Source organism: Trachypithecus francoisi, unplaced genomic scaffold (genome assembly GCF_009764315.1).
Source record: "Trachypithecus francoisi isolate TF-2019V2 unplaced genomic scaffold, Tfra_2.0 Lachesis_group6, whole genome shotgun sequence".
NCBI classification, from domain to species: domain Eukaryota; kingdom Metazoa; phylum Chordata; class Mammalia; order Primates; family Cercopithecidae; genus Trachypithecus; species Trachypithecus francoisi.
In genome coordinates, this window is record NW_022681471.1 from 84,779,770 (window position 1) to 84,794,620 (window position 14,851).

The 14,851-nt window shown below is 41.1% G+C and overlaps 1 non-coding gene across 1 annotated transcript; it reads left to right on the forward strand.

The window, feature by feature from the left end:
• The first annotated feature begins 4,672 nt into the window (after positions 1-4,672).
• On the forward strand, positions 4,673-4,779 carry LOC117078581. Its single transcript, XR_004435031.1, has one exon. It is a non-coding gene; the product is annotated as a U6 spliceosomal RNA (small nuclear RNA).
• The last annotated feature ends 10,072 nt before the right edge of the window (positions 4,780-14,851 follow it).

Consider the following 14,851-nt stretch of genomic DNA (forward strand, 5'->3'; position numbering starts at 1 on the left):
GTACGTGCTTATAATCCCAGCTACTCGGGAGGCTGAGGCAGGAGAATAGCTTGAACCTGGGAGGCAGAGGCTACAGTGAGCCAAGACCATGCCACTGCACTCCAGCCTGGGTGACAGAGCAAGACTCTGTCTCCAAAAAAAAAAGCAAGTAAGAAGGATGAAGAAAGAAATCTTCCCTCAGTCTTAAAAACCAGTACCCTAAGACAAAAATATGTCACTAGAGACAAGGAGGGGCATTTTACATGGATAAAAGAGTTAATTCATCAAGACAATATACCAAATACACATCTAACAACAGAGTCCCAAAATACATTTAATAAAAACAGACAAAATTGGAGAAATAGATAATTCAATAATAGCAAAAGATTTCAATACCCCACTCTCAATAATGGAGAGAGTAACTAGACAGAAAACGAACACGTATATGGAAAACTTGGTCAATACTATCAATCAACTTGACCTAAGTGACATCTACAGAACACTTCACCCAACAATAGCAAAATAGACATTCTTTTCAAGCACACATAGAACATTCTCTGAAAAAACAAAATCATATGCTATGCAATAAAACAAATCTCAACAAATTTAAAGAGATTGAAATCATACAAAGCACGCTGTCCTACCAAAAATGAATAAATTAGAAATGAACAACAGGGTAAGGATAGACATATAGGTCAATGGAACTGAGAGTCTAGAAGCCCGAACATTTACAGTCAATTGATTTTCAATATAGAGGTCAAGACCATTCAATGGGAAAAGAAGAGTTATTTCAACCAAACTTGCTGGCACAACTGCAATCCACATGCAAAAGAATGAAGCTGGAACCCGACCTCATACCATACACAGAAATTTAAAAGTGGATCATAGTCCTAAATACAAAAGCTAAAACTATAAAACTTTTAGAAGAAAACATTAGAGTAAATCTCAGTAACTCGGGTCAGACAATGAATTCCCAGCCACAACACTAGAACCACAAGCATAAAAGAGAAAATTAAGAAGCTGCACCTCGGCTGGGCACGGTGGCTCATGCCTCTAATCCCAGCACTTTGGGAAGCCAAGGCAGGTGGATCACTTGAGGTCAGGAGTTTGAGACCAGCCTGGCCAACATGGTAAAACCCAATCACTACTAAAAATACAAAAATTAGCTGGGCATGGTGGCATGTGCCCGTAATCCAGCTACTCAGGAGGCTGAGGCACGAGAATCACTTGAAGCTGGGAAGCAGAGGTTACAGTGAGCCGAGATCACTCCTCTGCACTCCAGCCTGGGCAACAGAGTAAGACTCGGTCTCAAAAAAACAGAAAACCAAAAAAACAGAGAAGCTTCACCTCATCAAAGTTTTAAACTTTTGTGCTTCAAAGGATACCTTCAAGAAAGTGGTGAAGACAACCTACAGGGCAGAGGAAAGTATGTGCAAATCATATATGTGACAGGGGATGGTACCAAACTATATTAAGAACTCGATAATGGCCGGGCACAGTGGCTCACGCCTGTAATCCCAGCACTCTGGGAGACCGAGGCGGGTGGATCATTTGAGATCAGGAGTTCAAGATCAGCCTGGCCAACATGGTGAAACCCCATCTCTACTAAAAATACAAAAATTAGCCGGGCAGTAGTGGCACACGCCTGTAATTCCAGCTACTAGGAAGGCTGAGGCAGGAGAATCGCTTGAGCCTGGGAGGGGGAGATTGCAGTGAGCTGAGATCACACTACAGCACTCCAGCCTTGGTGACAGAGTGGGACCCTGTGTCAAAAAAAAAAAAAGAACCCAATAATGACAAGACAAATAATCCAATCTTAAAATGGGCAAAAGATCTGAATAGACATTTCTATAAAGAAGAAATCCAAAAGACCAATAAACACATAAAATGTTGTTCCACATCATTACTTATTGTGGAAATGCAAATCAAAACCACAGTGAAATACCACTTCATACCCTACAATAAAAAAAGACAGTAACAAGTGTTGGCAAGCATATGAAGAAAACAGAACCCTAATACATTGGAATGTAAAATGGTATAGCTGCTTTGGAACACAGTCTGGCAGTTCTTCAGTAAGTTCAACAGAGTTACCATATGATATCATCTACCTAAGAGAAATGAAAACATATGTCCACACAAGAACTTGTACAAGTGTTCACAGAAGCACTATTCACAATAGCCAAAAGGTGGAAGCAATCCAAATGTCTATTAACTGATGAAAGGATAAACAAAATGTATTAGGTATAATAGAGCATTACTGGGCAGGCTGGGCACAGTGGCTTATGCCTGTAATCCTAGCACTTTGGGAAACCGAAGTAGGCAAATCATTTGAGGTCAGGAGTTTAAGACCAGCCTGGCCAACGTGGTGAAACCCCATCTCCACTAAAAATACAAAAATTAGCCAGGCGTGGTAGTGGGTACCTATGATCCCAGCTACTCAGGAGGCTGAGGCAGGAGAATCGCTTGAACCCAGGGGGCAGAGGTTGCAGTGAGCCAAGATGGAGCCACTTCACTCCAGCCTGGGCAAAAGAGTGAAGCTCCATCTCAAAAAAAAAAAAAAAAAAAAAAAAGAATATTACTGGGCAATAAAAACGAATGGTATCAGGTGTGGTGGCACACACCTATAATCTCAGTTACCCAGGAGGCTGAGGTGGGAGGATCACTTGAGCTCAGAAGTTCAAGGCTGCAGTGCGCTATGATCACACCCATGAATAGCCACTGCCTGCTAGCCTGGGTAACATAGCGAGGTCCCATCTCTAAAAAATTAAAAAAAAAAAAAAAAGGAATGGAGTATTGATATACGCTACAACAAGGATGAACCGTGAAGACATCATGCTAAGTAAAAGACGTCAGAGGAAAAGACTGCATACTATATGATTTCATTTATATGAAATGTCCAGAAAATACAAAGCTACAGAAACAGAAAATAGATTGGTGGGTGGGGCTAGGGCACAGGAACAGGATCGACTGCAAATAAGCACAAGCAATCTTTCAGGGATGATGGTAATGAACTACAATTGAGTTGTAATCAAGATTTTACAACTCTATAAATTTACTGAAAATCATTGACTTTTATATTATATTTGTAAATTGTTATAAATTGTATCTCAATAAAATATGATGTCCTGGCCGGGGCCAATGGCTAACACTTGTACTCCCAATACTTGGGAGGGGAGGGGGGCTGAGGCAGAAGGATAGCTTGAGCCCAAGAGTTTGAGACCAGCCTGGGCAACAGAGGGAGACCCTGTCTCTACAAAAAATAAAATTTAAAAATATAAGCTGAGCATGGTGGTCCACACCTATAGTTCCAGCTACTAGGGAGGCAGAGGTGGGAGGATCACTTGATCCCAGGAGGCTACAGTGAGCCATGATTGCAACATTGCACTCCAGCCTGGGCGACAGAGAGAGATTCTGCCTGCAAAAAAAATTTTTTTAAATATGGCTGGGTGCGGTGGTACACGCCTATAATCCCAGAACTCTGGGAGGCCAAGGTGGGCGATCACCTGTGGTCAGGAGTTCCAGACCAGCATAGCCAACATGGTGAAACCCCGTCTGTACTAAAAATACAAAAAATTAGCCAGGCATGGTGGCGGGCACCTGTAATCCCAGCTACTCGGGAGGCTGAGGCAGGAGAATCACTTGAACCCGGGAGGCAGAGGTGGCAGTGAGCCAAGATTGTGCCATTGCACTCCAGCCTGGGTGACAAGAGTGAAACTCTGTCTCAAAAAAAAAAAAAAAAATTCTGAAAGTAAAACATTTTGATGAAAATCAAAACCATCACATTATCAAATATGCCTATTAAAAACTATACTACCCTCCCACCCCTCATTGTGTCCACTCTCATCTTTAGCCTGGCCTCCTGGGTTAAGAATCCCAGGAGGAAAGTAAAGGCCTGACAACAATAAGATGTAATAGCTGGTGACCTAAAGGTAAACAACGAGTAAGAAAAACTAGGCCAAGAACTTCACTAAGTATAAGTATCTGGGGCCATCATGGATTCAATAGCTTTTTTTTTTTTTTTTAAGATAGGACCTCACTCTGTTACCCAGGATGGAGTGCAGTGGTGCAATCATGGCTCCCTGCAGCCTTGACCTCCCTGGGATCAAGTAATCCTCCCACCTCAGCCTCCCGAGTAGCTGGGACTACAGGCGTGAACCACCACACCTAGCTAACTTTTTGTATTTTTTTGTAGAGACAAGGTTTTGCCACATTGCACAGGCTAGTCTCAAACTCCTGGGCTCAAGCAGTCTGCCCTCATCAGCCTCCCAAAGTGCTGGGATTATAGGCATGAGCCACCATGCCAGGCCTCAATAGCTTCTTGACTATAGTATATGTGGGGTCATCGTGGATCTTGACCATAAAACAGTTTAAGAACATAGCTCAGCTGGATGTGGTGGCTCATGCCTGTAATTGTAGCACTTTGGGAGGCCGAGGAGGGTGGATCACAAGGTCAGGAGTTCAAGACCAGCCTGGCCAAGATGATGAAACTCTGTCTTTACTAAAAATACAAAAATTAGCCGGGCATGGTGGCAGGAGCCTGTAATCCCAACTACTCAGGAGGCTGAGGCAGATAATTGCTTGAACCCAGGAGGTGGAGGTTGCAGAGAACCAAGATCACACCACTGCACTCCAGCCTGGACAACAGAGCAAGATTCCGTCTCAGAAAAAACAAAACAAAACAAAACTCAGGCTCGTGCTCGCTTTGGCAGCACATATACTAAAATTGGAACGACACAAAGAAGATTAGCACGGCCCCTGCACAAGGATGACATGCAAATTTGTGAAGTATTCCATATTTTTAAATCCCAATATCCATTTTTTCTTTTTTTTTAGACAGGGTCTTACTCTGTCGCCCAGGCTTAATTGCAGTGGTGTGATCACAGTTCACTGAAGCCTTGACCTCCCAGGCTCAAGCGATCCTCCGACTTCAGCCTTTCAAGTAGCTGGGACTACAGGCACATGCCACCAGACTCAGCTAATTTTAAAAGTTTTTTGCAGACATGAGGTCAAGCCATGTTGCCCCAGCGGGTCTCAAACTCCTGGGCTCAAGAGATTCTCCCTCCTTGGCCTCCCAAAGTGCTGGGATGACAGTCATGGGCCACCTTGCCTGTCCCCAAAATCCATTTTTAAAGATAATTCCATTCCAGTTATCCAGCAACTTTGTAAATTAGACTAATTTAATTTAGCCTTGCAACTTAATAGAAACAACTTTGGGCTTCAACATAAAAATATAAGTATTTTCTCTGGCAAAGGTGGGAAAATTCACATTTTCCACGAAAAACTGAGGAAATAACATTAATTAAAACCGAATTCTGGGCGGGCATGGTGGCTCACACCTGTATTTCCAGCACTTTGGGAGGCCGAGGCAGGCGGATCACGAGGTCAGGAGGTCAAGACCATCCTGGCTAACACGATGAAACCGCGTCTCTACTAAAAATACAAAAAATTAGCCAGGCGTGGTGGCGGCGCCTGTAGTCCCAGCTACTCTAGGGGCTGAGGCAGGAGAACGGCGTGAACCCAGGAGGCAGAGCTTGCAGTGAGCCCAGATCGTGCCACTGCACCCCAGCCTGGGCCACAGACCGAGACTCCGTCTCAAAAGAAAAAAAAAAAACCAAATTCCACTCCAAAGTCAGTATATTGACCATAGAAGATTCACATGTTCCTTTTGCAGTCTTTCAGCTTTGTGGTTCTGACCACAATCAATGATCACAAACATATGAATAACTCACTGCCTCACAGTAAAAAACTGAGTCTTAGTTCTCATAAACTAACATAAGACCTGACTGAACATAAAACTATTTGAGGCCGGGCGCGGTGGCTCATGCCTGTAATTCCAGCACTTTGGGAGGCCAAGGCGGGCGGATCATGAGGTCAGGAGGTCGAGACCATCCTGGCTAACACGGTGAAATCCCGACTCTACTAAAAATACAAAAAATTAGCTGGGCGTGGTGGCGGCGCCTGTAGTCCCAGCTACTCCGGAGGCTGAGGCAGGAGAATGGCATGAACCTGGGAGGCAGAGTTTGCAGTGAGCCGAGATGGCGCCACTGCACTCCAGCCTGGGAAACAAAGCGAGGCTCCATCTCAAAAAATATATATATAAATATATATAAATATATAAACAATATATAAATATATATAAATATAAAAATATATATAAATAACTATATTTGAGGGGATTCTTCAAAATCTATTCAATTGGAGGACGTTAAAATATAAGAGTATTTAAATATATTTATCTAGAGTTATTAAAACATACTCGGAATGAGCTATTACCAAAGTGAATTTATATTTCCCAGAGTTTTAAAAATATTATTTTGGTAATTATAGGTACTGATGAGAAGAAATTAGAACCACAAAGAGGCGAGTCTAGAAACAGCATTTTTCTTCTCTTATTTCCTATCTCAGATCCTTAGGAGTTGAACTACCTTCATATGAATAGAAACCCCGTCTCTACTAAAAATACAAAAAAAAAAAATTAGCTGGGCATGGTGGCACACGCCTGTAGTCCCAGCTACTCGGGAGGCTGAGGCACAAGAATTGCTTGAGCCTAGGTGGCAGAGGTTGCAATGAGCCGAGATCACACCACCGCACTCCAGCCTGGGCGACAGAGTGAGACTCAGCATCAATAAAAAAAAAAAAGAAAAGAAAAGAAAAGAAAACAATGAAGGGTGAGCACCAAACCCAGATACGTGGCAATATAAAAATAGAGATCATCTCTATCTTGAGGTTCAAAGAACTTTAGGTAGATGTCGGAACACAGATCGTCTTCTATGCAAAATACTTCCAAGCCCTATAAATTCAGAAAGAAAAGAAAAAAATAAATAGCATTGTATTCATCTTGCAATCCCAATATAAGTATATAATTACAAAAACTTTCAGTTAAACCTTTGTGTTTTTTATTTTTATATCTTATATTCCTATTTTCAATATATAAATTTAACTTAGTGATATATATATATATACATATGTGTGTATATATATATATACGTTGTGTTTATAAATGTTCTGGGAACAAGATAGTATCTCAACTAAACTTTGTAAATCACCTTGGGTGTTGAATATTTTCATTAATAATAGCTTTTGTGAACTTATTATTTTGAAATTCAAAATTAGCTGATCCACAAAAAAAGAAAAAAAAAAAAGAACACAGGCTTGGCTGGGAGTGGTGGCTCACGCCTGTAATAACCCCAACACCTGGGGAGACTGAGGCTGGCAGATTGCTTGAGCTCAGGAGTTCAAAACCAGCCTGGACAACATGGCAAAACCCTGCCTCTACAAAAAACAAAAAATTAGCTGGTTGTGGTATTGTGTGCCTGTAGTCCTCGCTACTTGAGAGGCTGAGTGGGGATGATCACCTGAGCCCAGGGAGGTTGAGGCTGCAGTGAGCTGTGATCACACCACTGTACTCCAGCCTGGATCACAGAGTGAGACTCTGTCTCAGAAAAAAAAAAAAAAAAAAAAAAAAGAAGAACACATGCTCTGGAGTGGGAGAAATCTGGAATCAAATATTGGTTCTGCCTTTCAACCTTTGGAAGAGATTTCGGGCAAATTATTTAACCTCAATCATTCTTGATTGCATTTGTGAAATCTCACAGGACCAATATGAAAATACACATATAAAATATTTAGCACAGTGCCAGGCACAACATAATAATCAATAAATGCAAGCTTTTATTTTCTACGTCTCAATAACCCCTAGGGACAGCACTATATTAAAGTACTATTCAACAATACTCCAGAAAACATTAAATGATTTTCAGGAGACTCTACTTAGGAAGGCAGAAAACCATATATTTTCTAAAGTTTTTCAGTAATGAACCATGTTGGCATTGCCAAAGGGATATGCTCCAGTGACCAGGATAATATCTCTTCTACATTCAACAATGTAGAAACATGGCCCAGTGAGAAAGTTTACAAAAATCAGGCCTTAAACCTGGAATCTCTTACTAAGTTCACAGTTATATATAATTACCTACATGTAGCCATTTTTCCTTCATAAAATGATAAATACACTTATCTAAGCTCCAGGAATATATATAAAGACAACTGTGGCAGGGCACAGTGGCTCACGCCTGTAATCCCAGCACTCTGGGAGGCCAAGGTAAGTGGATCACCTGAGGTCAAGCGTTCGACACCAGCCTGACCAACATGGCGAAACCTCGTCTCTACTAAAAATACAAAAATTAGCTAGGCGTGGTGGCACGTGCCTGTGATCCCAGCTACTGAGGAGGCTGAGGCATGAGAACTGCTTGAACCCTGGAGGCAGAGGTTACAGTAAGCCAAGATCACGCCACTGCACTCCAGCCTGGGCAACAGAGCGAGACTCCGTCTCAAAAAAAAAAAAAAAAATAGCCAGGCATGTAGTATGTGCCTATAGTCCCAGCTACTTGGGAGGCTGAAGTAGGAGGTTTGCTTAAGCCTGGGAGGTTGAGGCTGCAGTTAGTAGTGATTGTGCCACTACACTCCAGTCTGGGTGACCGAGACCCCGTCTCAAAAAAATAAAAGACATATATATACATATATAAAATACAACATATGTAATATATTTATATATATACACACACACATATACATATATATAATACAATCATATGGCTCAACTATCAAATAAAGAGGCTTATAAAGGGCAGGCTTATTCCCAACTCTATCTCCCTTCTATTCAATTCCATTCGCCCCACCAACAGGTAATCACTCAACAAATTCTTGTGTATTCCTCCAGAATCTCTTCAGGCAAATTAACAAATATATGTTCTCTCCTTCCCTGTCTACACAAAAAGTAACACAGTACACACCAAGCTCTTTTTATAGTCATAGTAACTTAAGATACATGTTTTTCCTTTTCGGTACATATAAGTTTCTCATTCTTATTTTGTAGTATTCAATTGTTTGCTATTATAAATAACATTGTAGATTTCATTGTACATATGTGTGTGTGTATGTGTGTATGTGTGTGTATCCCTAAACTAGAATTGCTAGATCAAAGGAAATTTTTTTTTTTTAAGACAGTCTCGCTCTGTCGCCCAGGCTGGAGTGCAGTGGTGCGATCTCACCTTACTGCAACCTCCACCTTCCGGGTTCAAGCAATTCTCCTGCCTCGGCCTCCGGAGTAGCTGGGATTACAGGCGCACGCCACCATGCCCGGCTAATTTTTATATTTTCAGTAGAGACAAGGTTTCACCATGTTGGCCTGGCTGGTCTCGAACTCCTGGGCTCAGGTGATCTGCCCACCTCAGCCTCCCAAAGTGCTGGGATTACAGGTGTGAGCCACTGTGCCCTGCCAAGATCAAAGAAAATTTGCATATTTATTTTTTAAACTTTAATTTATTTAAGTATACTAATATATCCAGAATAATGTATGTAATACATGTGTATCTTTATATAATGCTGCCAAATTCCCTTCCATGGGCAATGTACCAATTTTAACTCCTATCTCCAACGTGTGAGTGTCTCTTACCCCACAGTCTTGACAACAAAGAGTGTTATCAAACATTTTGATTTTTAACACTCTGATAAGTTTAAGCAAGGAATCTCAGTGTGGTTTCAATTAGCATTTATCCTACACACGAGGGCAAGCATCTTTCACATAAATAATCGTTAAAGTCAGGAATAAGCCAAGATTTCCTACTACCAACTGAGGAAATAAAACAAGACCTACAAATGTTAGAAAGTAGGAGACAAAACTCAAAACTTACAGACTACATGTTTATCTATCTAGAAAATCCAAGAAAATCAACTAAAAAACTATAACTAACAAGGAACTAACAAGAGCTCAGAAAACAGGCCAAAGACAAAATCAACATACAGAAATCTGCCATATATCTCAGTAATCATTACAAAATGTAATTTTAAAAAACGACTATCGACCAGGCGCAGTGGCTCATGCCTGTAATCGCAGCATGCTGGGAGGCCCAGACGGGTGGATCACCTGAGGTCAGGAGTTCAAGGCCAGCCTGGCCAACATGGTGAAACCCCATCTCTACTAAAAATACAAAAATTAGATGGGCGTGGTGCCGGTCGCCTGTAGTCCCAGCTACTCCGGAAGCTGAGGCAGGAGAATTGTGTGAACCCAGGAGACGGAGCTTGCAATGAGCCGAGATAGTGCCACTGCACTGCAGCCTGGGTGACAGAGTGAGACTCTGTCTCAAAAAAAAAAAAGTAAGTACAAGTGGCCAATACATGTATGGTAAGGGGATTGCTCAAACTCATTAGTAAACACAGGGGTATAAACACAAATGATTCAGTATCATTTTTCATCTATCAGGATGCAAAAAATAAATATCTGTTAAATTTGAGAATTGTATAAGAAATTTGGTATTCCATGCACTGTTGGCAGCTAAACTGGAATAGCCTTTTCATAGGGCAAATTCTGAGTATCTAGTGCATAACTGTCACCCAGCAATTCCAATCCTTAGTAGTATCGCTTGAGAAATATTTCTGCATGTGAACAAATATGTAGGTACAGGGCTTTTTAAAACTGAAACATTGTTTTAAATAGCAAAACAAACAAACAAACAAACAAAATCAACCTGAAAAGAACTTAAATATCCATCTATGGGAGAATGGTGAAATAAACATGGTATGTCCATACTGTGAAATAATAAGCATCTGTTTAAAAATTCAAGATGGATATATACTGATATATAAAAATCTCCTACATACGTATACTATAAAGTGAGAAAAGTAAGTTGTAGTACAACATGTATATTACATCTACATACTATTTGTGTTAAAAAAAAAAACCACAAAACTGTATTTCTAAAGGTACTCACATATGGGTGAATGCATATAAAAAAAGACTAGAAAGATATACTCTAAACTGATCCTACTAGTCAAAGCTAGAGAAACACATAGGAAGAAATACTATGTATTAATCAAAAATAATGAAGTGAACACACATATAAACACTGATATGAAAAGAGCCCTAAGTGACAATCTTTGGGAGAAAAGTCATAAAATATATATCACATACTTGTTATTTGTATATGTACAAATATATGCATGTAAATACAGAGAAAAAGGGACTATATTCCACAACCAACTCTTTTTTTTTTCCTTCATTCTTATTTTGGCAACCATGGAACCAACTCTTAACAAATGGTTATCTATGGGAGGGCAGGAAGTTGGGTTAAAAAGTGTTTTAATCTAATGCTGTATTACTTTAATTCTTTAAAGAAGAGTTGCCCATTAACAGTCTGTACAAAAGAATCAGTTAAAAAGGCCGGGCGCGGTGGCTCATACCTGTAATCCCAACACTTTGGGAGGCTGAGGCAGGAGGATCGCTTGAGTTCAGGAGTTTGAGACCTGTTTGGGCAACATAGCAAAATCTCATCTCTATTTTTACAATAAAATAAAATACTGGCTGGATGCAGTGGCTCACACCTGTAATTCTAGCACTTTCGGAGGCCAAGGCGGGTGAATCATCTGAGGTCAGGAGTTCGAGATCAGCCTGGCTAACATGGCAAAACCCCACCTCTACCAAAAATACAAAAACTAGCTGGGCATGGTGGCATGCACCTGTAGTCCCAGCAACTCGGGAGGCTGAGGCACAAGAATTGCCTGAACCCGGGAGGCAGATGTTGCAATGAGCTGAGATCTCACCACTGCACTCCAGCCTGGGTGACAGAGTGAGACTGCGTCTCAAAAACAAAACAAAACAAAACAAAACAATAAAGCAGAAAGACAACTCACGGAATGGAAGAAACTGTTTGCAAATCACATATCTGATTAGGGTCTAGTATTTAGACTATTTTTTTTTTTTTTGAGACGGAGTCTCGCTCTGTCGCCCAGGCTGGAGCACAGTGGCCGGATCTCAGCTCACTGCAAGCTCCGCCTCCCGGGTTTATGCCATTCTCCTGCCTCAGCCTCCCGAGTAGCTGGGACTACAGGCGCCCGCCACCTCGCCTGGCTAGTTTTTTGTATTTTTTTTTTTTAGTAGAGACGGGGTTTCACCGTGTTAGCCAGGATGGTCTCGATCTCCTGACCTCGTGATCCGCCCGTCTCGGCCTGCCAAAGTGCTGAGATTACAGGCTTGAGCCACTGTGCCCGGCCTATTTTTAAAAATTCTTACAACTCAACAATAAAAAGACAAACAACCACATTTTTTAATGGGCAAAGAACTTAAACAGACATCTCTCCAAAGAAGAAATACAAATAGTCAACAAGCCATGAGAAGATGCCCAACATCATTAGGGAAATACAATTCAAAACCACAATGAGATACCAGTTCATACCCATTATGATGGCTATTTAGAAAGAAAAATAAATAAAAATATCTTTTTTAAAAACAAGTAAAAACCAGAAAGCAACAAGTAAGTGTTGGTGAGGATGTGGAGAAATGGAAACCTCATACATGGCTGATGGCAATGAAAATTGGTGCAACTGTTATGGAAACAGTTTGGTGGTTTCTCAACAAGTTAAACATAGGGCCGGGGACAGTGGTTCATGCCTGTAACCCCAGTACTTTGAGAGGCTAAGGCAGGAGGATCACTTGAATTCAGTTTATGACCATCCTGGGCAACGTAGGGAGACCTTGTCTCTACCAAAAGTAAAAAAATTAGCCTGGTATGGGGCGTGGTAGCACATACCTATAGTCCCAGCTACTCAGGAGGCTGAGGTGGGAGGACTGCCTCAGCCTGGGTGGTTGAAACTGCACTAAGCCATGATCATGCCACTGTACTCCAGCCTGGGCAACAGAGCCCTGTCTCAAAACAAAACATAACATAGGATTACATATGACCTAGCAGTTGTGCTCCCAGGTATACCCAAAATAAATGAAAACAGGTATTCAAACAAAAACTTGTATGCAAATATTCATAGCAGCACTATTCATAAAAGCCAAAAGGTAGAAACATCCCAAATATCCATGAACTGATAAATGGATGAACAAAATATGGTATATCCATAGAAAGGAATAATACTCAGCCATAAAAGGGAATAAAATAATGCTACATGCCACAACACAGATGAATCTCAAAAACATGCTGAGAGAAAGCCAGACACAAAAGGTCATATATTACATGATTCCATTTACGTGAAATATCCAGAATAGGCAAATATTAATGGTAACCTGGGACTTGGAGGAAGGGAGAATGGGGAGTGACTGCTTACTGGGTACACAATTTCCTTTTGAGGTGGTGTTAGCTGCACAACATCATGATGTTGTACATAATGCCACTGTACAACTATACACTTTAAAATGGTTAAAATGGGGCCAGGCACAGTGGCTCATGCCTGTAATCCCAGCTCTTTGGGAAGTCAAGACAGGCAGATCACCTGAGGTGAGGAGTTGGAGACCAGCCTGACCAACATGGAGAAACCCTGTCTCTACTAAAAATACAAAAATTAGCCAGGTGTGGTGGTGCATACCTGTAATCCCAGCTATTTGGGAGGCTGAGGCAGGAGAATCACTTGAACACAGGAGGCAGAGGTTGCAGTGAGCCAAGATCATGCCACTGCACTCCAGCCTGGGTGACAGAGAGAGACTCCATCTCAAAATAAATAAAATAAAATAAAATGGTTAAAATGGCAAATTTATGTTACATTAATTTTATCACAATTTTTTAAAGTTACTATGCTAACAGCCTGGCTAACATTGTGAAACCCTGTCTCTTCTAAAAATACAAAAATTAGCCAGGCATAGTGGCAGGCACCTGTAATCCCAAATACTCAGGAGGCTGAGGCAGGAGAATCATTTGAACTCTGGAGGCAGAGGTTGCAGTGAGCCGAGATCGCACCATTGCACTCCAGCCTGGGTGACGGAGACTCTGTCTCAAAAAAAAAAAGTTACCATGCTAAAACACAGAAAACAATGTACTTCATTTCTTTCGGCCGGGCACAGGGCTCACGCTTGTAATCCCAGCACTTTGGGAGGCCAAGGAAGGTGGATCACAAGGTCAAGAGTTCAAGACCAGCCTGGCCAATATGATGAAACCCCGTCTATACTAAAAATACAAAAATTAGCCAGGCGTGGTGGCATGCACCTATAATCCCAGCTCCTCGGGAGGCTGAGGCAGGAGAATAGCTTGAACCTGGGAGGCAGAGGTTGCAGTGAGCCGAGATCGCACCACTACACTCCAGCCTGAGTGATAGAGCAAAACTCTGTCTCAAAAAAAAAAAAAAAAAAAAAAAAAGTTAATGAGAAAAATATATCCCTGAAAGGGCATTAAGCTCATTTCTGCAGTGAGTCAATCTCAACATTTGCCAAACCAAATCTCATAACAAGCTCTATCAAAACAATTAAAAATTGTATCAATTCTACTTTTGAAGCTTTAAAATTTCTGAATGAATGTCTTATAGATGTTTTTTAGTCATCAAATGTCTCCTAACGGCATCATAAATGTTATGATCTCAAACAAAGATGGAAAAGACCCACTCGTTTGAAAGAATTCTGGCTTTTGGCCAAGAGACAAAATCAAGTATATCTGTAAATAGAGCTGGTCTACTTATATTGAGAGACTGAGAAAGGAGGGTCTTTTTTTTTTTTCTTATACACAATTCCTTCCCCACAAAAACATACACAAAAATTTAAGCCCTCCAGGAACAACAGTTAACTGTGGCCTGTCAGGGAGGCAGAAGGAGGGGAGAGTACTAGGGAAAAGAGCCAACTCATGCTGGGCTTAATACCTGGGTGATGGGTTGATAGGTGCAGCAAACCACCATGGCACACGTTTATCTATGTAACAAACCTGCACATCATGCACATGTACCCTGGAACTTAAAAAATAATAAAATAATTATTTTTTAAAAAATCAGTTAAATATACTAATAAGTATTATTTAAAAATAAAATTAAGCCCTCCGTTAATTATTTTTATTTCAATTATCTGACTAGAAATCTGATAGCGGCCGGGCGCGGTGACTCATGCTTGTAATCC